At 47.3% G+C, this 25382-nt stretch overlaps 1 long non-coding RNA gene across 3 annotated transcripts in view; it reads left to right on the forward strand.

Annotated features, from left to right (window-relative positions):
• Positions 1–7115: 7115 nt before the first annotated feature.
• LOC116486559 overlaps positions 7116–25382 on the forward strand; it is an 87580-nt gene continuing 69313 nt past the window's right edge. Inside the window, exon 1 of one of the 3 annotated variants that reach the window (XR_004252974.1) lies at positions 7116–7277. This is a non-coding gene — a long non-coding RNA (uncharacterized LOC116486559). Of the gene's footprint in view, positions 7278–7464; positions 7507–23887; positions 24026–25382 lie in introns of those variants that run through there. The other 2 variants (XR_004252973.1, XR_004252975.1) reach the window with 2 other exon arrangements.

Below are 25382 nucleotides of genomic sequence, written 5' to 3' on the forward strand. Positions count from 1 at the left end.
AAGCTCTGCTTTTTCTATCCATCATCACTGAGGTGAAGTTGCACAGCATGACAACAAAATGAGCTTCTCTGCCCAGTGGTGGAAAGGTCTTTTCCCAGCACGTACTGCAGCGTGCTTAGCTGGGTGGCTAAAAATGGTGTGTTGATTTTAACAGAGATTGATCGTCAACATGAATACGCTGCCTGCCTCACTTCTCTGCTGGACACTCAGCAGAGAGCCCAGAAAACCTTAAACAATGGGACTGTGTGTTGATTTTTGGATTAAAAGCTGCCTGTGGAAGAGCACACTGAGAAAATGTGCTGAGAGCTCCTGCTGAAGGGGCTAATTCATAGTCTAGTCAAGTAGCTTCATAACCATGTCTATCATGAAAATTTGTTATCAGCATACTGTTTGAATCACAGATCAATGCACACTGATTTTGGCAAATCTAATTAGATTTGATGGGGAAGAACATGTTTGCATTTTTTCAGACTGTAGTTCCCGGCTCTTTACGTGTAATTTCATTTGGATTTGTTTAACAGCGATTAAGGGCTGTGAATCATGACACAGCAGAGATGCCAGCCGTGGTTATCGCACTCACTTAGCTAGCCCTGTCTGTCACCCAGTGCTGAGATCAGCAGCCCGGGGTCGGTCCCTCTCGGTTACAGCAGCCAGCAGGCAATGTGCATGTCCCGTGTGGCCACAGGCAAGGCATTTTGCATATCTACACCTCAGTTTATGTATCTATGTGCTTGGGTACGATATATATATGCATCTCAGGGGCATTGTCTGACTTCACTGATCATTACTGCTTCTGAATTGCTTCTATTTTCTCTGCTTCCCTGGCACAGTGCAAAATTAATGACCATGGCTTGCCATGTGGAAGGGGCACAGCCTAGTATTTATCTACTTGTGTGAGTGCTGTGGCTGTCCTGCTTTCTGTTTTTGCCTGTCCTATGCAATTGCTTAAATCTCTTCATGGAATACCAGCTGCATGGGTGTCTGGCTTGAGGCTCAGGACTCAAAATGGGTCACTCTTTGGGACTAAACTGGTGAGCAGCTTATGAGAATTTCCCAAACCTGGTACTTCTCCCTCCTTCCTGCAGTCCAGTGCTTGTGGATTTTCCTTAGTAGTTTTTAACCATCCACCCATATTCATATTTCTGTCCCAGGGGGAAATGCTATGCCTTGTAGTGTAGGAGCATCATCATCGTCATGGCTATGGAATGGGCTTGCAGCTCTCAGGAGAGGATCCTGCCCACACTGTGACCTCTTCCTTGGGACGTGGGAAGAAAGGGCCCCACAGAGGCCAAAGGCTTCTTGCAGCCTGGGAGCAGATGCAAAGAAGGGTGTCAAACCAGGTCTCCTGCTTCTTAGGGAGGTTCTGGGGTGTTGTACAAGAAGCGGGCAGTGGTGCCACTGTCACCAGCTATGCTAAAAAGTACAAAAGTCCCTAAATTGCTCTTGAGGAAGATCACAGTGCTGCAATCACAACCTAGCCAGTCCAAGCCCCCAAACGACCCAGCCAAGCCCCAGCTCCTGCTCCAGGCACCCCAGGTGGGTTTGGGGCACATCCAAAAACAAGCACTTTGGGAAGGTTCAGCTCTAAAAGTGGGTGTGGAGATAGCAACTGTGCTTGAGAAGAGAGGATCCAGTGTGCATTTTGTCTCTTTACCCTCTGCTTCCATCCTGCTGCTGGAAGGGCATTGAGCACCGCTCCCAACATCAGGTCACGTCTTTGCTGTGCCAAAAAGCCTGCTGTGACACTCCAGGGGCTGCTGGTGTCATTCGTGCTGGAAAATGGCTTCTATAAATGTTGTGTGTTTGTTATAGAGGGAGAGATTAGCATAAAGGCTAAAAAAGTAAACAGAAAGGGAAGGACCCTGGGGATACCGCAGTGGTTTACGCCAGCTTGGCTGGTCTGACCTGTTTCTAGTGTCTAACACAATCGCAGGTGCCAAAGAATAACCGACAAGTTAAACAGTTTCCTCTCCGATTTAGCAACAGGAGCCCGGTGTGAGGAGGGCAGGGCCCTGCTGCTTTCCCTGGAGCTGAGCGCTTCCCCTGCGGGAAAGCAGGCACGAGGCTCTTCTCCAGAACCTGGTGGTGCCTCACCTGCTGCTTCTGTCCTCTGCTGCTGCCAAGACACGCAGTTCCTATCTCTAGCTTCTCAAACTGAGCATCTCCTGGTGGACATCCCCTTGGCACGCCATGTCGTAGAGTCACAGAATCACAGAATTGTAGAAAATCTTGAGCTGGAAGGGACCCACAAGGACCATCCACACAGGACCACCCAAAAATCAGTCCATGTGTCTTAGAGCATTGCCCAAACACTTCTCGAACTCCAGCAGGCTCGGTGTTATGACCAATGCCCTGGGCAGCCTGTCCCAGTGCCCAACCACCTCTGGGTGGAGAACCTTTCCCTAACCCCCAGCCTGACCCTCCCCTGTCCCAGCTCCATGCTGCTCCCTCAGATCCTGTCACTGTGGAACATCCACCTAACACCATGGCATTGGCTTCAGTGGGCTTGTGCCATCTCCTATAACCAGACCCACAATTCTTACCACCCATCTGATGATGTTCTTCATGCCCTGGGCTTTCTGTCCCTGCTGACAGCACCACTTTTCACTTCCTCTCCCAGGCCTGCAGCTTCTGGCCTGATCTTTTGCCCTTCACACAAAACAAACTCAGTTCCTTCTCCCCAACAACTCACTCAGTCTTTTTCAGGCACTTCCTTGGGAAATCTGGATGGGACCCAAATGGTGCAGCCTCTCTCTCCTCAATTCTCTCTTCCTTCTCTCACATTTGTTTTTTCACTTGTGATGTCAAACCTCCAGCCTGTGGTTTTATTAACTCTCCTCAAAACTCAGGCATGCTCATCTCTGGGTCTACTTTCAATCCTATCAGTCCAGCACAAATTTAGTAAGGCAGACATGTTTTTTTCTCTTGCTTTATTATTTATTAAATCACATCCATGTTATTTATCTGAAATTCCCTCCATAATTTCAAATAGAGTTTTTGCACCTCTCTGTCCTATTAGATCATTCGTGCTGCAGACTCAGAAAGACATCAATTTAAAATGTCACTTTTTATTATTATTGTTTTTATATATTTATTTATTTATTTTGAGTTCCACAGGCATGGAGAATATACAGAGCATCTGAATCACATGCTCCTGCAGTTGGGCCATCCGAAGCAAGCCTGTTATTTCAGTGCTTCATATCAACCCTCTTTTGTCACTCTGGCATCGCTGCTAAGCTGTTCTGAATTAGGGCCTGAAGGAATCTCCTTCTCCTTGGAACATGTTCCCAATTCTTTGCCAAACGTCTTCCCTACAGTCTTTTAGAGAAGGATTCAGCATGCATTTCTGGGGTCTGAGCAATATCGTGCCTAAGGGAGCTGTATCACAAAATCAATCATCTCTCTGCTTCCTTTCTGCGTTATATTTCTCCGTGCCCAATGTACCCCAAGAGAGGTGCCAACCTATGGTTATGGAGAATTCGTGGAAAGGAACAGATGGGCAGAAATCCAGTGACATGTTTACATCAGAACAAAATTGCATGTAATCTGGGGAGTGGGACTGGTTATGGTGATGGTGCAATCTGCTGCCACAGCTCCGAGCAAAGACATTTCTTGAGTATCTGTAGTACTACCATGACACCTTCCTCTCCTCTTCCTCTTACATTCAACACTGAGAGCACACAGCAGGCAGTGGGAGATTTCTACCAGCTTCAGAGAGTTTCCAGTCTTTGCTTCTGCCCTGTTATTGCCACCTGCTCCTTGTTCTTGGAGCTTTGCACCCCCAAAAGCCCCGGGTGAGTCACCATACCCTGGGGACAGATCACCGCTTGGGGACGGGAACGCATTTTCAGTAGATGAATATGAGTACTTAAATTAAAAGGCAGGGGAATATAAATAAATTATGAGAACACCATTGCCTGGTACCTTTATTTTATCACGGAATGAACTTGATATGGGCCAACACAACAGGGAGGTATGTGTAAGGGTGAGAAGAGCTGGGTCTGTCAAATCCTAACACCTGCTGCAGAGCAGACGGGTGGGCAAACGCTTTGAACACATTCAGGATGGAAATTAGGTGCTTTCTGACCTTCGGAGAGGTGAAGCTCCAAGGTAATATCCCAGAAAGTGAGGTAAGGACAGGACAGCAATGCTCACCTTGAAGGCCTTATGGCGGGATGTGTGAAATGATGGTTTCCAGTAGGAGAGCAACAGACGCAATGACCCAGCCCTTTCTTCCCAGCATTTGAGTTCATGTAGGGTTTGGGATGGCTCTAGAGTCAACCTGGAACAGAATCAGTCCCTGGGTGATAGGAACTATAAAGTATTGTCACAATGATGACACATTCTCAGCTGTTTTTTCCTTATGTGTCTCCCCATGCCCTGCATCTGGGCCGGGGGATGACAATTTTCACCCCAGTCTTGTTGCACCTCCCTGCTCCAGAGGCCCATGCCCACCAGCTGGAGACTGGCACCTCTATGCCACGCTAACCACAGGCAGCACAGCTCCTGTTCACCCTGCTGGCACCTCACCTCGCTTGGCCAGCTCCGCCTGACACGGATTAAGCAGCTCTCATGTGATCCCTGCAGCCGGCAGGGCTGGTACGGGCATAGACAGGGAAGCAACAGCAGGCTGCCGGAGGGCAGAAGCCTTCAGCTGGCACATATGTTTATATATGTATTTATTTATTTTTTTTTCAGCATGCCTCTTGCTCTTCCTTTGGCCTTGTGAGAGCACATCGCATCATTTGGCCTTGGCCTTGCTGTGTTTGAGCTCAGAGCAGTGCCACCACCTTGTGTGGGTGTGCGGGGCTGTCGCAAAGGTGATTACACCGATTGACACAGGCCGAGCTTATTCAGCCTGTAACGTTGGATAATTTGCAGAGTGAGACCACCACGCAGGCTGCGGAGCTAAACAATGCAGGCACTGAGCAGGTATTACACGTGTTTGTGGAAAGAGGATTGTGGGGTTTCCTCCTGCAATGAGAGACACTCAAGACTTTGCCGATCTTCCATGCCAGGGCTGGGGGGAATGCTTGGCAGCCAGCTGACACCCCACCACCAGCCTCCTGAGTGTGCCCTGAAGGGGCTCAGACCCAAAGGAGGGTTTGTGGGTGCTCACAGGGTCTGCACCCTGACTTCTGATCACTGGAGCTGCCTCACCGGGGGTGGCCACAGCAACACGTGTGACCATAGGTGGCTTCTCTGGGTAGTCGGGCAGCCGCTGGGTGGAGATGCCTCGGTCTCCTCATGGCACATGGAGCTGGCACCATGTAGCACACAGGCGAGTCTGGGGAGCTGGGAATCGCAGCTTCCTTTGGAGGTGATGTGGAACAGCAGCTCTGCATGTGTTTTGCAGAAGAAGGAAGGGAGTCCTAGGGAGAAAGGAATGAAAGCTCAATTTTGGGGGCTGTTTGATACATATTTCTCTTCCTCTCTGGCATCCAGAAGCTGTGAAGCAGCCATCAGGGCCCCAATAAGGGCAATATCCACGTGGAGGCACAGGGCCAGCTCTGTGCCACTGTTTCCGCCAGCCCCCAAAATGGGAACACTCTTGGTGAAATAATGTGCGAGGCTGCTCCAGCACTCAAGCCCTTTCTGATGGAAGGATCCCTCATTTCCATCAGGACCCCCAGATTTTGGTCTTTATCCCAGGTTCACTGACCTCAGGATGTCACTTATTTGGGACCTGGGCTGCAGCCAGGTGGGAGAGAGTGGCCCAAATCCACCTTCATGTCACCTCCTCTGTCCCACTGGGGCACAGCAGCTCCCTGGAGGTATTCGGGTCCCCCCGCTCAGGACAGCTCTCCCAGCTCTCACCATGAGCATGCAAAGTTGTTTTTTTCCAATCCGTCTTTCTGTGCCTGGCTCAAACTGCTAGACCACAGAGTCACTTTGGACAAAGCCTCATTTTGTACCCTCATTTTGTACCTTTTGCATTTGCAATGACTGGGCTGTTCCTGCAGATGAGCTTTTTATTGCACCATTCAAAGAGCTGTCGGGGAGTCAGGACCATACTCACTGATTAATTGAAATGGCTCTCGCTATTCATGTTTTCAGAATTACATTGAACATCTCACCTGAGCTGGGTATGGATGTGTGCTGTGCAGGTGAGCTTGGTGTGGCAGAAGTAGCTTCTAGCCCAGCCACTGCATCTGATGGGTACTGTTGGGGTGTGCGTGCAGTGGGGAGAACATGCAGCAGCTCCTGCTTCTCCCAAAGGTGCTCCTGGATGGAGCAAAATTTGTGTAGAAAAAAAAAAAAAAAATCACCTAGCATTGAAGGTTCCAGTTCCAGCCCTGAACGGAGGAGGATGCCTTTCATTTCATAGAATTGCAGAATCATCAGGGTTGGAAAAGCCCTCCAAGACCATCTGCTCCAACCATCCCCCAACCACCAATGTCACCCACTGAACCATGTCCCCAAGCACCACATCCAACCTCTCCTTGAACACCCCCAGGGAGGGGGACTCCACCACCTCCCTGGGCAACCCGTCCCAGTGCCTGACTGCTCTTGCTGAGAAGAAATGTCTCCTCATTTCCAGCCTGAACCTCCCCTGGCACAGCTTGAGGCCATTCCCTCTGGTCCTATCACTGGTTACCTGTGAGAAGAGGCCGACCCCCAGCTCCCCACAGCTTCCTTTCAGGCAGTTGCAGAGAGCAATGAGGTCTCCCCTGAGCCTCCTCTTCTCCAGACTAAACAACCCCAGTTCCCTCAGCCACTCCTCACAGGACATGTGTTCCAGATTTTTTTTTTTTTTTTACTTCTTACATTTTTACTTGCTGAAAGTAAGCAAATACATAAATAAAAAGGAAAATAGTGCTTGTTTTGCCCTCATTGTGGAGATTCACTCTGCTTTTACTGCTCCACCAGCATCCGCATTTTCGATTATTATCCCCCCCCCCCCCCCAACACACACTCCCCGCACTGCCAACCACCACCCTTAGCCCGAACGGGGGCTGCCTACCCCCTCCTTTCATTCTGGGGAAGGTGTGCGGGACCCTCCGACCCTTCACCCCTCCATCCATCCCCGGGCACTTCGCGAACCCAAAAAGAGGGGGGAGTGTGGGGGGGGCGGTGACGTCACGAGCCGCTCGCCAGCACAACGTTCCATTGAGGCGAGCGCGTGCTCCGCCGAGCACATGGGCGCTCCGCGCTGCTTTGCCTTTTTTATTTTCCTTTGCAGCGCTCCATGGCTTATTTCTATTTCTTTTATTTATTTATTTCTTTATTTTGCTCCCGGCCCTCCGGACCCCTTTCTCAGAGAGAAAGGGAGAGAGGTTGTTTTTTTTTTTTTTTTTTTGGGGGGGGGGAAAGGGCGCGGTGAGTACCGGGGCTTGCAGTTAACGGCGGTGGGGTGAGGGGAGGTTGTTTGCATGTGTGCTCTTTACTTCTTTTATTATCATTGTTGTTATTATTATTTTCCCCTTGCTTTAATCATTTCTCCCTCCCCCCCGCTGTGGGGCTCGCAGGTCGCGGTGGAGTTTTGCAGCGTTGGCGCGGATGGAGGTGGGGAGAGGGTTTGTGTGTGTGCGTGTTTGTTGTTTTTGTTTTTCCTTTTATTTTCTTATTTTTTGAAGTCTTTTTAAAGCGTTGGGGGCGACGGTGGGCTAAAAATAGAGCGTGCGGAGCCAAATCCCTGCGGATGGGGAGGCGAAGGGGTCGGGATGCCTCCCATCGCGGCCATAAAGGTCGGCGGCGGTCGGGGTGCGGGAGGCTGGGGAATGCCCCGGCGGCGTCTCCCCCCATTCCCCCTGTCCCCCATATCCCGGCCCTACAGCCGGGGGGTGCTCCCCGAGGCCCTGCCAAGCCGTTTCGGAGCGGGGCAGCTCGGGATGGGCAGGGGGGGTCCGGGGGTGCCGGCTGCGGGGGGCGTTGGTGCTGTGCGATGCGCGCAGCCGGGGGGCTGCGGGGGGCTGCAGGACCCGGCCCGAGCTCTCCTGATGTCAGCTGGGTGCCACCGAGGCCTTAGGAGGAGGATGCAAGAAGGGCTTAGGCCTCCTTTTCCTTAAAAAAAAAAAAAAAGGCTGTTTTCGGTTTGTTTGTTTATTTGGTTTTGGAAGCCCTGGTTAATTTGGAGAGGCCACATCTCCTGGTTATGGATAAGCGGTGGTAAAATGTTTTCGTCGACGAGGCACTTCAGGACTCGAGTCTTAACCTAGCAAACCGTCGGTTAGTGCATCTTAAAATACCCTGCGGAGAAATGCCAGCAGAACTGATAATCCTGCCTGAAAGATGCTGGAGGCCTGCGCAGAAATCTCTTTTAATCACATTTGTGTTGACAAGTTTAGGCATGTTGGCCTGTCCACGTATCTGGTCAGAGGCAGGGCGGTGCAAACCCCGTGCTAGTTCCTTTTTGCTAATGTGTTTGTTCCAAAATAGGCATTATTTAAGGCATTGATTTGGAATGAAACATGTGCCTGATGAGCTTTTCTGGGGGTATGTTAGACCGTATTAGCTAGTGTGTTGTGGATGTGTTATGGCTGTACAGAATGAGATTGTTTGTTTCTTCATCAAGCAGAAATAGGCTCGTCAATATCAGTTTGTGCCACTGGTTTGGATTGTCATAACAGCACTAGTACCTATTGCTGTAAAATACGAGTATTTTTAAAAAAATCTAGCTCAGAAGTGTTGACATCTCTGTTAGAAATGATGTTGCAGTGCAATATTCGGTAACGTCTTACAAACACCATTTCCTTTCCACTGTGATTTTAAAAATTATATAATAAGCATGTGTATTTTCCTAGCACGTGGACCAGTCGGATGCTCTTTTGTGCTAGGTGCTGTGTGTCTCTGATAAGTGCCAGTTCACACCCCAGGGACTTTGGAGTGTTTTTATGCATACTTTGCATTGTTTTAGAAACAAACCTCTAACTTCTGTTGTTTGTTTTTTTTCTTTTTTCCCTCTCTCTCCCTTCTAACAGCATTAAGTCATAGGTTAGCAGTGCAATAATTCTGATAGATAAGACTGTGCCTTTGTGTATTTTAAGTTATATGAACGTAGTTAGCTGTGCAGGTGCAATTTGCCAGCCATTGGGAATGCCTCTGTGCTTGTTAGGTGTGAAATAGGCCGTGCATCTTCACCTCCAGCATCCCTGCACGGGCACAGCGAGAGCAGCACAAGCTCCCTGCCTCCACAGGGCTGAAATGATTTTGCATCCAGAGGGCTGAAACGATTTTGCATCCCCTGCTCGATCTGGGTGCTGATGGCCACGCAGCGTGGGAGCAGCTCAGCAATAGTGAAAATAAGGGAAGGCTCAGGCCTGCCTCTGGTGAACAGCCCATCTGTTGCAAAAATGGATTATGTATATGAAGTGGTTCTTAAAATGGAAGATCGGTTCCTTGCGTGAACTTGCGTGTGTGGAATATAACTTTTGTGGGAGCCAACTGCTTCCTGAAACGGATGAAGTTGTGTCTGCCGACAGCACAGCCCATTTGTGCGGTTGTGTTTGTCTCTCCCCGTGACCCTGCCGAACCAAAGCATAGATTTCGGTTTAATTATCTGCTAAACTTTGAGCTTGTGCTTAATTCTTTGCAGGATCTGAACCATATCTTCCTGTTTTTAATCAGAATGCTTTGCAAAGAGTGCTTACAGTTCCCAGCTGTGTGTATTTCACCGACTTTTACACCAAGAATTGCTGGTAGGGGAAGCTGCCCATAGTGCTGAGGTTGTGGAGCAAGGGTAGGGAAAATTTGTATTTCTATGAACTTTTAATCTGTTGGAATATCTTGTGTTTTTTGTTACCTTTCAGATGAAGATGTTCAGTGGGTTACTACAGTATCGCTTTTTCTGTAATTATCTGGTGCAGCCATACTAGGAATTGCAAGGTAGGGCTTACATGAGTTATATCTCCATAAAAAAAATGTCAGATATATTTATCTATAGGTGTGTGCATGCACACAAACAGATATATTTCCCCCATTGGTCTGCGCAGGCACTGACAGGCCATGGCAAGGGGAAATGCTGGGCTTGTGACCTGGGAGGTGTTTCTGGGCTTTGCAGGAGCTCTGGGGCTCATCCTTTGCTCCTGACACGTGGATTTAGAGCAGGCTCGTGCCAGCACCTGTGGTGTGGTGCACTGCAGCTTGGAGTGGTGCCAGAGATTTGGGGACGCATTCACCAAGGCTGCTGTCGCTGGTGCAAGTGGCTGCTGCTTCGGGGTGGATGTCACGTCCAGCGGGTCAGTCCCCAGAGCGACAGAGGAGGACAAAGTGGTTTGTGTTTGCACCAGTTAGGAAATATGGAGGGGGGTCTCTCTGAACTTCGGGGGAGCCACCGAGCTGGTCTCCATGCTTCTGCTGGAGGTGGGGGGCTTGCTGCCCCGACCCTCTGCTGCTGGCCCTGGTGTAGGGTGGCCACGTGGTGTAAGGTCCTGCTTTGCGAGCTGAGAAGGGTGCAGGGCTGCAAACAGAAATAGCACAGAGGAAGATGCGTACCTGCTCAGGAAGCTTTTGACTGTTTGCAGCAAGGTGATACAGATCTTGCTTTGAAGCATGGGAGGATGCATTATTTTCTGTCTCCTCGCTGGCTGATGGCTTTAACACCAAACACCTGCTTACCTCCTGGCTAGATTTATGGAGAACGTGAGAGGGGGAATAAAGAAACAACCTGCCTCTTGGACCCATCACTGCCGTGTATGGGCCACGTTTCCCCTTGCCACAGCTGCCTCTATTCTGAGTCAGCCTGCCTTATGTAGCAAAGTGCGTGGGGTCCTGCAAGGCATGCAGCAGTCCATGTGCAGCTCCCTGAGGTTTATTTATACCTATATACATGCAGGTGCAGTGCCTGCCTGCCCTGTGCTTGCTGTGCTCCCGGTTTGGTGGAGGACAGCATTTTTCAGAGACCAGCATTGTGCTAAAGCAGCCTTCCTTAGTGTTTCCTGAATTCTGGCTCTGGGAAGTGCCAGGGGACATTTGGGGGAGGATCGTGGCTGCCTGTCGCTGCACATGAGATGGATGACAAGCAGTGAGGTGCTTACCCGGTGCCTCAGCTCCGCCAAGCTGAAGGCAGCGCCTGCGAGGAATGCAGGGTAACATGAGCACAGGGACAGCCAGGTGTGCAGAGCATCCTCAGTTATTTGCAAGCCAGACCTGTATGAATGAAATGCCTTTCAACTCATTCTGAGGTGGTGCTGTATTCTTTAGATACAGGTGTGAGTATCAGTGTGGAGCTGGGTCTTGGAAATCAGGGTCTGCCTGCATATCTCTTAGCATTTCCCAGCAGGTTTGTCCTGCCTGTGCTGAAGGCTCTGCTGTCACATCTCCACGGCTATTGATGTCTTAGATTTGTCAGCAGATCCTGCAGTTATACCCCCATCACCTTGAAGGAAAAATGATCCGTGTGTGAATTGCTGCTGGTGGAAATACATGAGGCAGGGAAGGGCTGCGTAATGCAGCAATGGGAGGCGTAGCTGGAACCAGTGGCTGGGGAGCCAGATGAGACAGTAGGCAACTGGAATCTGAAGTTATGGCACAGGTCTTTAATTGCAAGGTGGTTAGCCACTGGAAGAAATGACCAAGAGAAGGGATGGGTTCTCTCTGTTGGTCATTTCTGCCTTAAAACCTGAGTTGGAAAAGGCAGCAGAGGAAATCTTGTATGGAAATTATTGAATGGGTTCCCGCAAATTGGCTCCCGTGCCAGAAGAAGGGAGGTTTGGCCATGGCTGCATCAGGGTTGTGTGGGTGGTGGGAGCTTGTCTGTGCTGCCAGAGGATGGGCCGAGCTGAGATGGGGTTTGCAGAGCAGCCTGGTGAGAAAGTGCAGCCCAAAGCCCTGGAAAGACTGTGCGTTTGCACATAGGAGCGTCATTGCTACAAGATGTTTTGGAAGACAGCGTTTTCTTTGAGAGTCATCTCTTTGAATGCCTTGGTCAGGAAAACCTGGTGCAACTGCCCTTCTGCCTAGAAACCCTTTATTATATTCCTAGTCAGAGCTGTGGTGGGGCTCTTGCTGTGCCAGGCACGGCCTGGTGGCCTCGTGGTGCTCCAGAACCTGCACGTGGCCAGGAGCTGCAGGACATGGAGCGCTTCCCTGGGGGGGGTGAGAGAATGGCATTGCCAGGGCCCTCACCTGAAAGCTGGGGCCTTGTCCAGGTGCTGGCCGAGCCCCAGTCCTGCGAAGGAGTGCAGAGGAGCCCCCAAAAGCTCTCTTCTGTTTTGGGAGCAGAGGTCCCTACCTCAAGAGCAGTGCTCAGAGCTGTAGGCTGCTTCGTAAGGGCTTGGTGGAGAGCAGAAGTGGGTGGAAGAGGCAAGACAACATCCCATTACACACTGTGTGGAGCAGCTTGTGGGGATCCTTGATGTGATCTGGATTGTACTGGGAGCCCCCAGGCTCTGAAGCAGGGCCACTGCAGGGATCCAGTCCCATTTCCAGCCCACCATCATCTTTCCTTTATCGAGCCAGCACAGTCCAGTCCACTTCTCCCTGGTTTCTTCTGAAAACCTTTTCCCTGCTGCTTGGCTTCCCTGGATAACTGCTGGTTCCATGCCAGGGACACATTTTAGCATTACTGGTGAAGTTGAGCTGGTTAAGGGTATGTCACGCCAGTAACACCTTCAGTGTGGGTGGAGCATCACAGTGGTGATAGAGGCCAACACGTTAGAACTGTTATAAGCTCTTCAGCATTAGGATAGCTGGACTTCAAAGATTGCTTGCCTTGCTTTTTTCTTACAGTTAGAAGGACTGAAATTTTTGATCTTTTCACCGATTACAGAAGGTCAACGTCCTATGTGGTCCTGTATAAATCTCAGCTGGTGTCGGGGGACAGTTGTCAGTAACTTAGAAAGAAGAAGAAAAATCCAACTTAACAGCATGTGAAAGAAAAAGCAACAACTAACAACTTCTGATCGACTCAACACTTAGAAATTTGAGCCATAGGTTTGATCATACTGTAAAGCACTTCTTTTTGAAAGCTGAGCAAAATCTGTGCCAAAATAACTTGCATTGTATTGCCTTGTGCAGTGCCCTGCCCAGGCAGGGGCGAGCCCTGTGGGACAGGACTGGGTGTGCAGCTGGAAAGGACTTGCCAGCTGTGCAAGGAGAGTGTGGCTCAAGAATTTGGAGCCTTACTGCCTACATAGGGACTGCTCCCTGTGTGTGCCTGCAGGTCATCAGCACGTAGACCCCTTGGGGTGTGCTGCTGGTTTACTGGGGTGTTTGGACATGAGAGAGTACGGATGTAAATGAGTGCTGAAAGGTAAAGAATGAAACACAGGTATCAGAACTGTGAAAGCTGCTTAAGAGAAGGTGGCTTTTCCTGGAGAGCTTTCTGCCAGGTGCTGTATCCTTGCAGCTTGGTGTTCGATCCTCTATCACTGTCCTCTGGCAACCATTGAGCTGCTGTTGTAGAAATGTGCTGCTGTGTGCTGGTTGACGTGGTGGAAACTGCAGCTGTGGGCTTGTGCCTTACCTGTGTCGGAGCATGTGGGACGTGGAGCAGCGGCCAAAGCCCAGGCTGCCCTCAGCTTTGTATTTTGTCTTTTCCACATGGAAACATTTCTATCTTGGGTCCCTCTTTGCTAATGTTAGAGTTTGGTAATGATACAAGTAAATACATTTTTAATATTAACTGTGGTAGAGACATGATGTTTATGAATGTATCCCTGCTGCATTCCCTAGATGTGATAGAGACCCTAACATTTATGATACATCAATGTAGCCCTGCTATAGCAGACCCTAGATGTGATAGACCAAAACTCCTTTGTTTCAGCTGATTTTATAAACAGGTAGTCACACGAATCAATGAAGTGATCTGTAATTTATCACACAGAGCAAACAGCTAATATACGTCATTTTGGAAATATTTAGTAACATTTCCAGCCTCATTTAAATAGTAACAGCTTGTTTATTTTTTGTCTCCTACATCAGGGTAGGAAGGTGTGAAATACACTTTCCCAGAAATGATCATGAGGGGAGCAAAGGCCAAGAGCTTGGTGCTGTGGCACAGGTGGCTTGAAATGCCACTCTGAGGCTTTCAGATGGTGGTGTGTTTGCTTTCAGGTATCTCACAACTGGCTCTGGTTCTTATATTAGCTTGCTTTTAGGTGTATGGTGTGTAAAGCTTTAAATTTTTCTTAAACATTAAAAAGGCTTCCATTAGATGACATAATAATACTAACAAAAAAGTACATGCTTGATTTTACAGAGGAAAATAAGCAGTCTTGTTTACAAGATGGGAGGTTGGACTGGAGACCCTGGGGGGTTCTTCCTGCCAATGTTTCTCTGCTTCTGTGGTTACTGAGGGAAAAATGGAAAAGACAAGCTTCAGGTCTTGGTTTGTGGAATGAGATGGAAGGAGGCCCAGCTTTCTGGAATACAAATGATTAGTAAATAAAAACAGTTAAGATTAGAAGGAAGAACATTAGAGGGAGAACTCTGTCTCCATGATGGGGTGAAGAGCCTGTACCAGGTCCTATACCTATGCCTGCAGCCCCCCACAAGTACCTGGGCATGGGCACCAGCACCCCAGATGTGGTAGGATGGGTGAAGGCTAAGCTGCTACATGAAACGTGCAGCTTGGGTGAAGGTAAGGTTGATACCTTGGACCAGTGCAATCACAACAACATGAGTCAGATCAGGAATTTGATGTGTACGTAATGGTGCTAAAGGAAATCATACTTGCACTTGTGTGGTGTCTTCCAAATTGCTGCTCGGGTGCGACTGAAGGAAACGCCCCAAGCACCTCAGTGAGAGGAGGAGATGCTGCTGCTATTTGCCATCCAGGAAGCTGAAGGAGTGAGAAGTTAGTTTTGAAATGTTTTCCATATCTTAGTTGGCATTAAGACCCACCAGAGCTGGTTGTCACAGGCAGCTTGGATAGACGGTGGGGTTCCCCGTACTTGGCTGTGGGCAGGGTGTGAGGGCTCTGCCCTCAGCAGCCATTTCTTCTCCTTCCTCTTCCGCTCTTCACCTTTGAATGCATCGGGGCAGTCACTGCATTTGTATTTTTGTTCACAGTGGAGGACGGCAGGGCCCTGATGTCACCTTGACCCTCAGAGCCTCACTGAAATAGTAAAGGTCCTGTGCTTGTGCTTGGCATGGTCAGAGATGGCAGTGGTGACTTTGGTAGGCTGTCTTTGAGGGGAAGGTCTGGTGACCACAACTGACACTACTGGACAGAAAAAAACTTGAAAACTTTTCACCAGTTAGCTCTGTGAGGTCATGCAAGTGTTGAAGGACTGGAAATAAAATCTCCCTTAGCTCCTAGCTTAGTGCAGAAGGAAAATATGAGTACCAGCTTTTCATCACCCATACCACAGTCTACTCCCATTCTTCCTACGGAGGTAGGAGCAGGAGGAAAAGGGGAAGGGAAGGGAGGTTTGCAGTAATTTTATAATTTTAATTTTAAAGTTAAGTGCATTAAGTACAATTTACAGGTTACTAAGTGGTAATGTGAGTATAACCATCTTTCATACAGTTTGCAGACTATTTGGAGCCCAAGAGACTGTACCTTAGCATAAGGCATAACACATTGCCTTGTATTGTAGGCTGTGCACTGCTGTTGGTACCCTGTGTCCCTGTGTTCCTTTTAAATTTTGATGACCTAAGAGATTTTTAGCAAAAACCTTATTTTGCAGGATGTTTTCAGTGACTTCTAGTAAGTATTTTTCTTGGATACTTTCATGAGATACATTACAGGATTTATCTGTATTTTAAAATATCTGTGTTTTTAAAATTTGTATTTTAAAATATCTGTGTTTTTAAAATTTATATTTTAAAATAGGATTTAAATTATTTTTATTCTTAGAATCATAGCATGGTTTGTGTTGGGAGGGGCCTTTAAAGATCATACAACCCACCTGTGATGGGCAGGGACATCTTTCACTAGGTAGGTTGCTCAAAGCCCCATCCCCAGCTTCTGTGGACAACCTGTTCCAGCATCTTATCACCTTCATTATCAGAAATTTCTTCCTTTAGTAACTGCTAACAGCACCTCACAGAGCAAGCATTATAGAAGGGGACAGTAAGACAGAGGGATTAAAAAACCTGCCCTCACTTGTGCTAATCCATCATGTCTGGGAGAGCTTATAGTTGGTCTTGGTAATGTAATAATATTAGGAGTGCTAATATTCACAGTAACCAACAGCGGTATCTTGTCCTTCTTAGAACATAGGGATGCTGAGCATTTAAAATGCTGTTGTCTCTACTGTGGCAGCAGAAACAGCCTAAGATACCAACAGGGACAGGGTTGGTGTGTGGGATCTGGCTCCCAGGCCTGGACCCTCTCTGTTATGCCATGCACTCTTGAAAGTCTTGAAGTCTAGACTAAATCTATTTTAGGTCTCCTTGAGGCATGGCAAAGCCTGTAGACCCATGAAATACTGCTTATAACATCAATATTCCTTTGGAATATATGAAAGCATTTCAATGCCTATTAGAAGTTGGCAAACAGTAAGGTTGAGCTCATGCAGCTGTGGTTTCATTGGAGGCTTGGCAGGCAGAGAAGGTCTGCCCAGGGAGGTTCCCAACCTCCCTCCACCATGGCAGGCCACAGTGGGTCTAGAAGAAGGATCTTGTAATCATGTTCAAGTCCTTTTGGGGTGGCTGGTACCCAGGGAGAAACAATGGTACTGCCTTCTCCCACCAGTTTCCATGCTTGGGGCACTCAATGGTGATGATAAGCCTTAGCTCTGTTTACCCTTTTGCACCTCTCTGCTGCCGGAGAGACGAATTGTTAGACACTGTTGGCTCAGGGGTGAAGAGCAACTCTCTGAAGCGAGCTCCAGCAGTGCAGAAAAGCTGACAGGCATGAGGAAGGGATTGAAGAATCTGCTGCCTTCCTGGTGGCTCCATTCCACAACCATAGCTGGTCACTTGAGTTGGTAGGTTAGGAGTGCTCTTGAACTCTTTCTGATGATAAACTCTTCTCTAACAGTGCCCATCTTTCCATCATCTCTGGCTCATTGAGAGGGTAAATGCCATCTTCCCAGGCAGAGTCCTGCTCTTGGTTATGCTGACATTCAATGCATCTTGTCTTGACAGCAGCAATGAAAGACCTGAGTACGGAGCCTGCAAGCAAGGGAAACTCCATCCAGACCAGAAAGCTGCAGCCCATCTCTGCAGCGTGGGCAGCTTGCAATGCCTTTCTATATAGGCTTCTGTTGGAAATACAGATAAAGCAGAGGTCTTCTGTTCTCTTTTCAAGGTGCTCCCTCTGTCACCTCAGGTAGCAGAAGGACTGCTTAAATCTTTGTGCCAGAGACTAGAGGAGTTTTCTGCAAGGAAATGGAGCTCTGCTCTCTGAGGGTCCAGTTTCACATGGAGGGACTGGACATCCCAGGGTGATAAGGACCACCACAAAACTCATCATATTCTGCTCCAAGTGCAAGGTATGTTGTCCCTGACAGTCCTTTTTCTAAATATTTCACATTAATGTTTCACATAATGATTAAAGATAGTTAGGGAACACACAAGCAAAACCAGGCCCTGCTGGGTTGGAAGAAAGAGGAGAAACAACATGTATCAGATGTGAGTTCATTACTTAGTACATTAGCTGAAAGGTAATGTTGTGATGACTTCAGTCTTTAATCTGAGCATTGAGGAAAACATATTTGACTGGAATTCCCATTACTTGTAGTGATTTGTGCTTTTTCAGAATATATATATATAAAAGAGGAAGTAATGAGATTGAGGTAAGTGCCCAGACATCCTTAACCCTGTCCTGCCTTTCCGCTCTTCACCCTCTCCAAACTAGCGTTAATTACCACGAATTTTCTGCACAGACAAGATTGATTTGTAACACCCTATCATGTTAATGTGGTCAAAACAAACCATTCTATCTAGCTGACATTTTAGATGTTAAATTACTATACTTAATTACATCACCTCCTTTACCACCCTGTGGATGGACTCACAGAAGTTAATTAATGTATGACTTTTGGTCCCCATCTGTTTTGAATGTCCTAAAATGTGATATTTAAACAAACCAGCATGCAGAAAAGGAATTGTAAAGTTGGGATCATGGTGGACATTGTGGCCACATTAGTTGGGGTTGTTTGCTGGGTGGTTTGATGGATGTGGTAATTTTGATATGGGTTACTACTTACTGCTGGTTAAGTAATGGGGGTTCTTTGCACCATTTCCATTAGTGGTTTAAGTGGGAATTTGGAGAAGAGGGAATGGGTGGGTCTTTGCTTGTGCTCTGTTGTGGTTCACCCCTTCCCAGATGCCTTTTTAAAGCAAGACTTTTGGATGTGCCCATCCAGGATTGCCATGTATGCTGAGGGGATGGTATCTCCTTTTGCATATCTCTTATTCCACTCCTCTTAGTCTGCCTTATTTGCTTTTACTTCCTGTATATTTTTTTGCCTTGGTCATTGGGTCTGTGGGACAGAGACTGGCCTTTCTATTCTATTTTTATATGATGTCAAGCACAGAAAGACACATCAGGTATCTCAAGCTCTTGGTGGTGTTATATGTAATGCCAATATTAGCACTGATAGTCCTCTGTGGCTCTCTGTGCATGCCTGATGTGGCAGCTGTAAACATGCTGCCCTGCTGTGAGCTTTCTTACATGGCTTCTGTGTTGCTTTTGCTGTAAAAAAAACACCTCTCTGTGGAAGCTGTCTGTGCTGACCTGTCTGTCAGAGGCCTGTGGTAAAGCATTAACTTCTATTCAGGGCAACACAGGTAAAGCACAACACAATTCTGCTTGGGTGTGTACGTATATATCTGTATCTATATCTAAGTATGTTTTAGGTATGTTTATATAGACAAACACTTGTGAAATCATTGTTGCTTTAACTTTCTAGTTGCTTCCTCCTCTTAGTTTCCATCCACTTCTCTTTTTCTGTTCCACTTCATGTTAGAATTTTATGCCTGTGGTGCTTTTCATATGAGTATTTCCCTTTTTTCTTACCTTCTTTCCTCTTTCTTTCCTATTCTGGCCATTCATTGCTTACCTTTTACCCTGCATGTTTCTGCCTCCTTCTGCTCCAAGGTGTTTTATAATTCCTCTTTATAATTTCTCTTCTGTGCGGCTGGTACATTCTCAGAGACAGATCGGTCAAGCATCCTGGTAGCATCTCTGCATGCCCCTGAGAGCCAGCTGCTGCCTGAGGAGTTAAAAAAAAAGGAATAGGGGAGCTAGAGCTGCTCCCATTTCTCTTCTCTGTAAATGAGTGTCAACCTGTCCATTTTTGCTTCTCTTACTGACTTCAGGTTGCAGCTTCTAAGCGAGTATAATGCACCTCAGACCTGATGGTAAGAACTGAAGGGTATAAGTGGGGTTAATGGCCATAGTGCTACATTGCTGGTGATTGCAGGCTGTGCTCAGAGCTCTGGGCCTGCATTCCAGCAATTAGCTCCCTTATCTGTCTGCTGCTAATTTTAATGGCATTCCGCCTTGCTGCAAGCCTGGGGCTTTCCACCCTGGTTTTGAATCCGTTTCCCCCCCTCCTGAGGGATTTGGCCCCAGTTTGGGCTCAGCCACTTGATGCGGTGCTATGCAGGAACAGAGGGCTCCTGGGGGTGCCAGCAGCTGAGCAGGCTGGCTTGTGTGTGATGGTAACAGCTCGATCTGTCTGATCAGACCATGTCCCTGTAAGAAAATGCTGTGTGAGGACAGCACGTGGCAGTGCCGGCCCCACAGCATGGGTAGCAGAGGGAATTTTAAATGGAGCCGAGGCACCGTCCTGTACAACACTTGCAATTTCCATGAAAGCAGCGAGAGCTGTAAAGCTCAGCGTCTTTTAGTTTGACTTGTCGGCTATAAAGCCGAGTATTTTGACTGCTTCTGATTATAGAAGCAGAGGGATCTGAGATTCGGAAATGCTTTGATGTTGGCAATTTGAAGAACATGCTCAATATCACTTTGTGGCAGGCGTTTTATTCTTGGCTGCGTTAGCCCCGTGGGCCCAGGGCAGCAAGCAAGTCGGTTGGATGGCTTTGCTTGCACAGCTGTTTTTTTCCAAAAAATCCCAGGACTCAGCACTGCATTTCCCGTGCTGGGAAGCCAACGCTTTCCAGGCTGCTGTTTGCGGCGTTGGCAATTGTGCCTGAGCATTTCTCCAACGGGTGGCAATTCCTGAACGTGCTCAGCCCGCACTCCTCGGAGGTCAGGTCGGGTGATCTCTCTAACAAGCATGGTTTATGCAAGTGTGTCTGCGGAGGGGGCTTTCGTTTGGGTGGCAGTTGCCTCTCGGGAAGATGTAACGCGATCACAAAAATTTTAAGGGGTATCAGCAGGGTGAATGCCCAGAAGCCAAGCTCCAGACCCAACAGTTCAGGTTGCTGATAATATGTGAGACTTCTTAAACGAGATGTAAACACTGAGTGTTATGTTTCACTCAGGATGACTCTTCATTTTTTTTTCTGAATGTCTCTGCAGTGCAGACTCCTCTCCAAGCAGTGATGTGTCCTGTCCACCCACCTCTGCCCCCATTGGGCAAGGGGCTATTTCAGGACACATCCATAACTTGATCTTTCTGGTGACTCTTGCCCACAAGGACCAGCTAGTGCCAATTGTTAGGGTGGATTTCTATTTTCAAGACCCAGGGGCCTGATCCTGTTTCCTTTGCATGCCTGAATGAGATTTTTTTGCTCTGGTTTAGTTCAGAGTGGCAGCAGACTGTTTATCTAACAAAGAGTTTGGTGGTGATGTCAGTCCCACATCCCCATGCAATAGCACGTGAACTTCTTTACCAGCTGCAGCCTTCAGTATGGGGCTGTTTGACATGGGAGGTGCAGAGAGACCTTGCCTTGAAACGGATAAGGAGCGAGTCATGTCTGAGGTAGCCTGGCAGGAGGAATTGTTTTTAAAAGCCCGATCTACTTAATGCAGAGCTGTCACCGTCCGGGGTTGTTCCAGGTTAGCGTTGATGGCGATGCTTGCACTCCTGCTCCTCCTACATTTTGGGCTCAAATGCAACAGACCTGCAGTAGTGGGGCAGATGCTTCTGTTTTTCATACAGCATCCTGTTGCTGGCCCTGGCCAAAGCCAGATGTTTTAGAAGAAAGTGGGTGAAAGTGAAATAGATGGCTAGAAATTGGCCAGACCAGATCGTTTTCTACCACAACATTTCAGGCTCAGGCTGGCATGTGCCCAAGTCATGCGTGCCCACTGGAGAGATTGTTTATGAGTTGTAGGTGGCAGATTTCAGCTAGCTTACAGCATCTAGACAGATAAATCTTTTTTCCCCCCTCTCTCTCTCTTTTTTTTTTTTTTTTTCTCTCCTCAGTATCTAAGTGTGTGGCCTTTGCTGCTTCAGTGTCTCTTTTAAGCAGCTACAAAGTTTTTCTAAATGAAATATGTTTCTAGGCTGAAGTTGAGAGATAAGTATGGCTCTGAGCTGGTGAATTGAAAGAAGGACATAGTAAGTGTTATGTTGCCTTGCCCAGTATTTTTTTTCCTTGTTTTTGTGGTAATTCTGTTCTGACTTAAAATGGAAAACCTCCTGAAAGACGTTATTTTTCCTGTTAAAAGAAATTACATGCTGGAATGCCATTCACTGGTTTATGCTGCAGCCAGTGAAGGATTAGAGCCCCCCCACCCCTCTTTTTCAGCCGAGTGCTGTGTGTTTGGAAAGCAGACGCGTTTGCAGCTGAGCCAACTGTAATAATAATAATTCAGCTTGAGAAGCGCAGAGCACCCTGTGATTAGCAAAATAATTATTGCATACTGTAGAAATTGAGAGATGTTTTTTGACATAGCAAGAGGAACGTATGTTGCAGCTGCTTCGAGAGGCAATCGGCTCATGTCACCCTGTTGATGTTTTCAGCATACAGTTTTGTGCAGGAGCCACACTGAGCAAAGCAAGCTTGTGAAAGGATGATTGCCTGATTGCCTTTGAGTTTTCCAGTGAATTCTGCTGATAAATGAGCAGCCAGAAAACTTGTAAACAAAAGTTTTACATACTGTGCTCTGATCCCCATGGTAATTTTTATTTATTTATTTATTTTTAATTTGGATTCAGTTGCTGCGTATGTTCTCTCTGCCTGCCAGGAGACCAGACTTTGGCTCTAGGACTTACGAAATGGGATAGGAAGTCTTCCAGAACTTTTCCTCTACGGGTGCTAGCTCAGATCCAGGTCGGTGTGAGTGTGACAGAAGTCTCTATTACACGCTGCTGCTCTGACATTTATAAAGTGAGTTCCTAGGCTTGTTGCTGATTACTTGCTGCCTTAAAATCTAATCTACCCTTCTGTGTAACAGCAAACTGTGGATTTTATGCATACTTTCCTTTGATGTTTTGTCAGCAAGGCTTGATAAAGAGGGCAGGGTTTCTCAGGCTGTGTGCTGCTGCCCTGGTTTATCTATCTCAACCTTTGGCGTTGGAGCTGTGGGGCCCTTTCTAAGACCTGCCTCGCTTCCATCATCTTTGTGGCTTCAGTGGCCTCGTGCTGACCGTTTTCGGTATCAAAGCCCTGTGGTAGTGATAGATGCAGCTCAAGCAGTGTGGCAAACTGAGCCAGCCAAAAACCAGCAGAAAAACTGGTGAAATAGTCATGGCATGGAGGCATAGTGTGAAAGAGCAGAAACAGCTACAGTTGGTGAGGCTGAAGGGAGATTTGGTGGTGGATCTGGGGGAGTTAACACCACATCTGTGTGCTCAGTGCTTGGGAAACATTTCCTTATGGACACTATTGGGCTTCCCCAGCCCTGGGCTGTGGTTCTGCCTCTGCCTAGGCTGCTGCCCAACCTGTGCACCCTGCCCCTTTGCTAAGAGTTGATTTGTATATGAATACTGTACCAATATAAATAAGACTTTAAAAATATATATATATATATAAACTGATTTATTCCTTTAGGAGTACCCTATATTAATATTATCTGAAGTCTAGTACTCCTCTCTAGATCTCTTCAAAACTGCCTTAAGTATTTGCATAGAACTTAAGTAGGGCCCTTATTTTTCCCATGACACCTGCTACTGCAATAAAGAAACAATAATAATTATAGAAAAGTCTTAATTAGGCTTGTTTTTCTTCAGGCAAGCGGGTGGAGTATGTCCTTTGATCCCTTCCGACCTTGTTTTCTCCGATTTCATATTTTTCTATATATCTCTTTTGCTGACAGTAATCAGAAGGATGTGTGTGTTTATGCAAGTATGTGCATATATGGATACACATGCACACATTCACATACACACATACGTGCTCCTTTTGCTTTATTACAACACACATTTTTCCCTGATTCGAAAACAGCCTTTTTTTGCTTGTATGCAACTGAACAAGCCATTGAGTTAATACCACTGCATGAGGTTCAGGAAAGACCAGTGAACATTTTTCTAATAAGAGGATATTCTGGTCCTCTTGATAATCAGCCCCCCATTGTAAAGACTTTTTGAGTCACAGGTTTAAATCTTTGTTCCAGTGGAAAAGATTTTTATGGTCAGCCCAATCATGTTTTTTAGCAGAGTTGCTTAAAATAGTACAGATATTGAATCGGAAGAGTGACTCCAAGGGAAAAGAGAAAAAGTTGAAACAATACATATCAAGGTCTGGTGGCACAGACCTTTTGTTCCACCCCAAACCCTGATAGAAATTTGGCAGAGACAGCAGGCTGGTTTTCTTGCTGTGGGACACTGCATGCTTCACATGGCTCTAAGGGATTGGATTTAGATCTTCCCTGAGGGTGGTTACCCTCCTTTGTTTTAGGGATTCCAGTAAAGTATTTTGGCATAGTTTGCACTGTGTTTTTTTTTTTTTTTTTTTTTTTTTTTCTATGAAACCTGATTCCCTTGCTTCCTACACCCATTCTGTATTCGGAGGGAAAAGGATTTTCTGGAAAATGTACCCGTGGTTTGGAAATATGGTGTCTTTTCAGGGTTTTGACCTCTTATTTCCTTACCCTTCTCCCATACTGCTTAGGCAAGTAGGACTGCCCAAAACAGACCTGTAACTCTTCACAGCGGTTCTGCACAGCTTATCTGTTTCATTTGCTTTCAGTCACTGGGATTGCCATGGCAGCAGCAGCCCTTGAGATTATGATTTCATCACGACAGAACATTATGTCAGGACAGCCCACACCAAGGGGAGGGTGCGACTGGAGCGTTGACGAGATGGTGGCTGACTGAGAGGAGCTCATGCTGAGGTGAGCTGGGAAACCTGCAGGATTTTCTGGGGATGTGGAGGGGCTCTGCCCTGAACACGGTGTGTTTTGCTGGCAGTGTTGCAGCAGTGGGATTTAGGGCTCTTAAAATGCATTTTGCTCTTCCTCAGAAATGTAGTATTGAAAAGGTATCATTTCCTACTTATCCCTGTGCAGACACAGGTCTTAGTGCACACGTAGCATCTGTGTACCCCTCGTGTATGGTCTTGCTTCTGGAGCCCTATGCAATCACTCTTAGGTCTATGGTGCTGCAGGCAGTGGATACGCTGCCTCCCCTGTGGTCCCCTTTTGTCCCAGGATCTGTGCTTGTCCTCAGATGGGTGCCTTCCCCTGGTTGTGTCCCTTGCTGGCGCAGCTGGCATGTGGCAGCTCTCTGAGCTGACCCTGGAAACTTGGAGTGCAGCTGCCCTGCACATCTCTTTTTGCCGTTTTCCATGCCCTGTGCTTGAGCATCTGTCACCTCGTGTCCTGGTCCTGCCCTCAATCCTCCCACGTCCCACTTGCTTTCTTGGTCATGGTGGGGTGGCCAAAAGACTGAGAGCATCCACTTGGTTTGCTCTCAGTGAGGTCCACTGTGGAAAAGCTGCTGAAGTAGCCCTGGGAGCTGGCTGGAGGTGAGCCAAACTCTCAGTGCATATCTGGGCTTGTGCATGTTTTCCCTGAGCAGACGAGAACTAAGCTTCCATTGCTCCTCTATCACATAGGAATGGCAGTCATGGTATAAAGAGGTTTTCCTCTGCACAGGGTGTGAGCATGCTCTGCCTCCCATTTTTCTGTCTCAAGTACTTCCTTAGTTCTCGTGGCTGTGATATTGAAGCATCTTTCCAAAATGGAAAGGTGGTTTTAGTCTTTTCCTTAAAACAGTTCCTGAGCAGGGAAGAACAGTGATGGTAGCATATGGAACTGACGTATTTATTATTGATGATACCTTTAAATGATTAAACATTTTTTCCTTGCATTATTTAGGGGAATTAGGATATTCATCATTAATGGAAGGATGTCTGTCTAGGGATATGCGTGATTCATACTCATAAGTACCTTCTCTCCTCTCATTATTTCCTTCCTGTCTTCTCCCAGCTCCTGCTTGTCCTTTTGGAGCAAGTGTTCATCCTTCTGTAAATGCTTTCTACTGCCTCCTCTGTTGGTGTAATTACCCTGTGGCTGTTACAGGGTGAGGTGTTTCTCTAGACAGGTCACTAACTTATATAAGATAACACTTATGTAAGAGACATGCCAATTCAAGTAAGGAAATAATGTTTAGAAAAACTAATTACATGTGAGAGCTCTTTCTAGGAAATATTATTCAGATTAATGTTCTTTATTTTACTGCCAGTGATAC

Source organism: Aythya fuligula, chromosome 2 (genome assembly GCF_009819795.1).
Source record: "Aythya fuligula isolate bAytFul2 chromosome 2, bAytFul2.pri, whole genome shotgun sequence".
NCBI lineage: Eukaryota > Metazoa > Chordata > Aves > Anseriformes > Anatidae > Aythya > Aythya fuligula.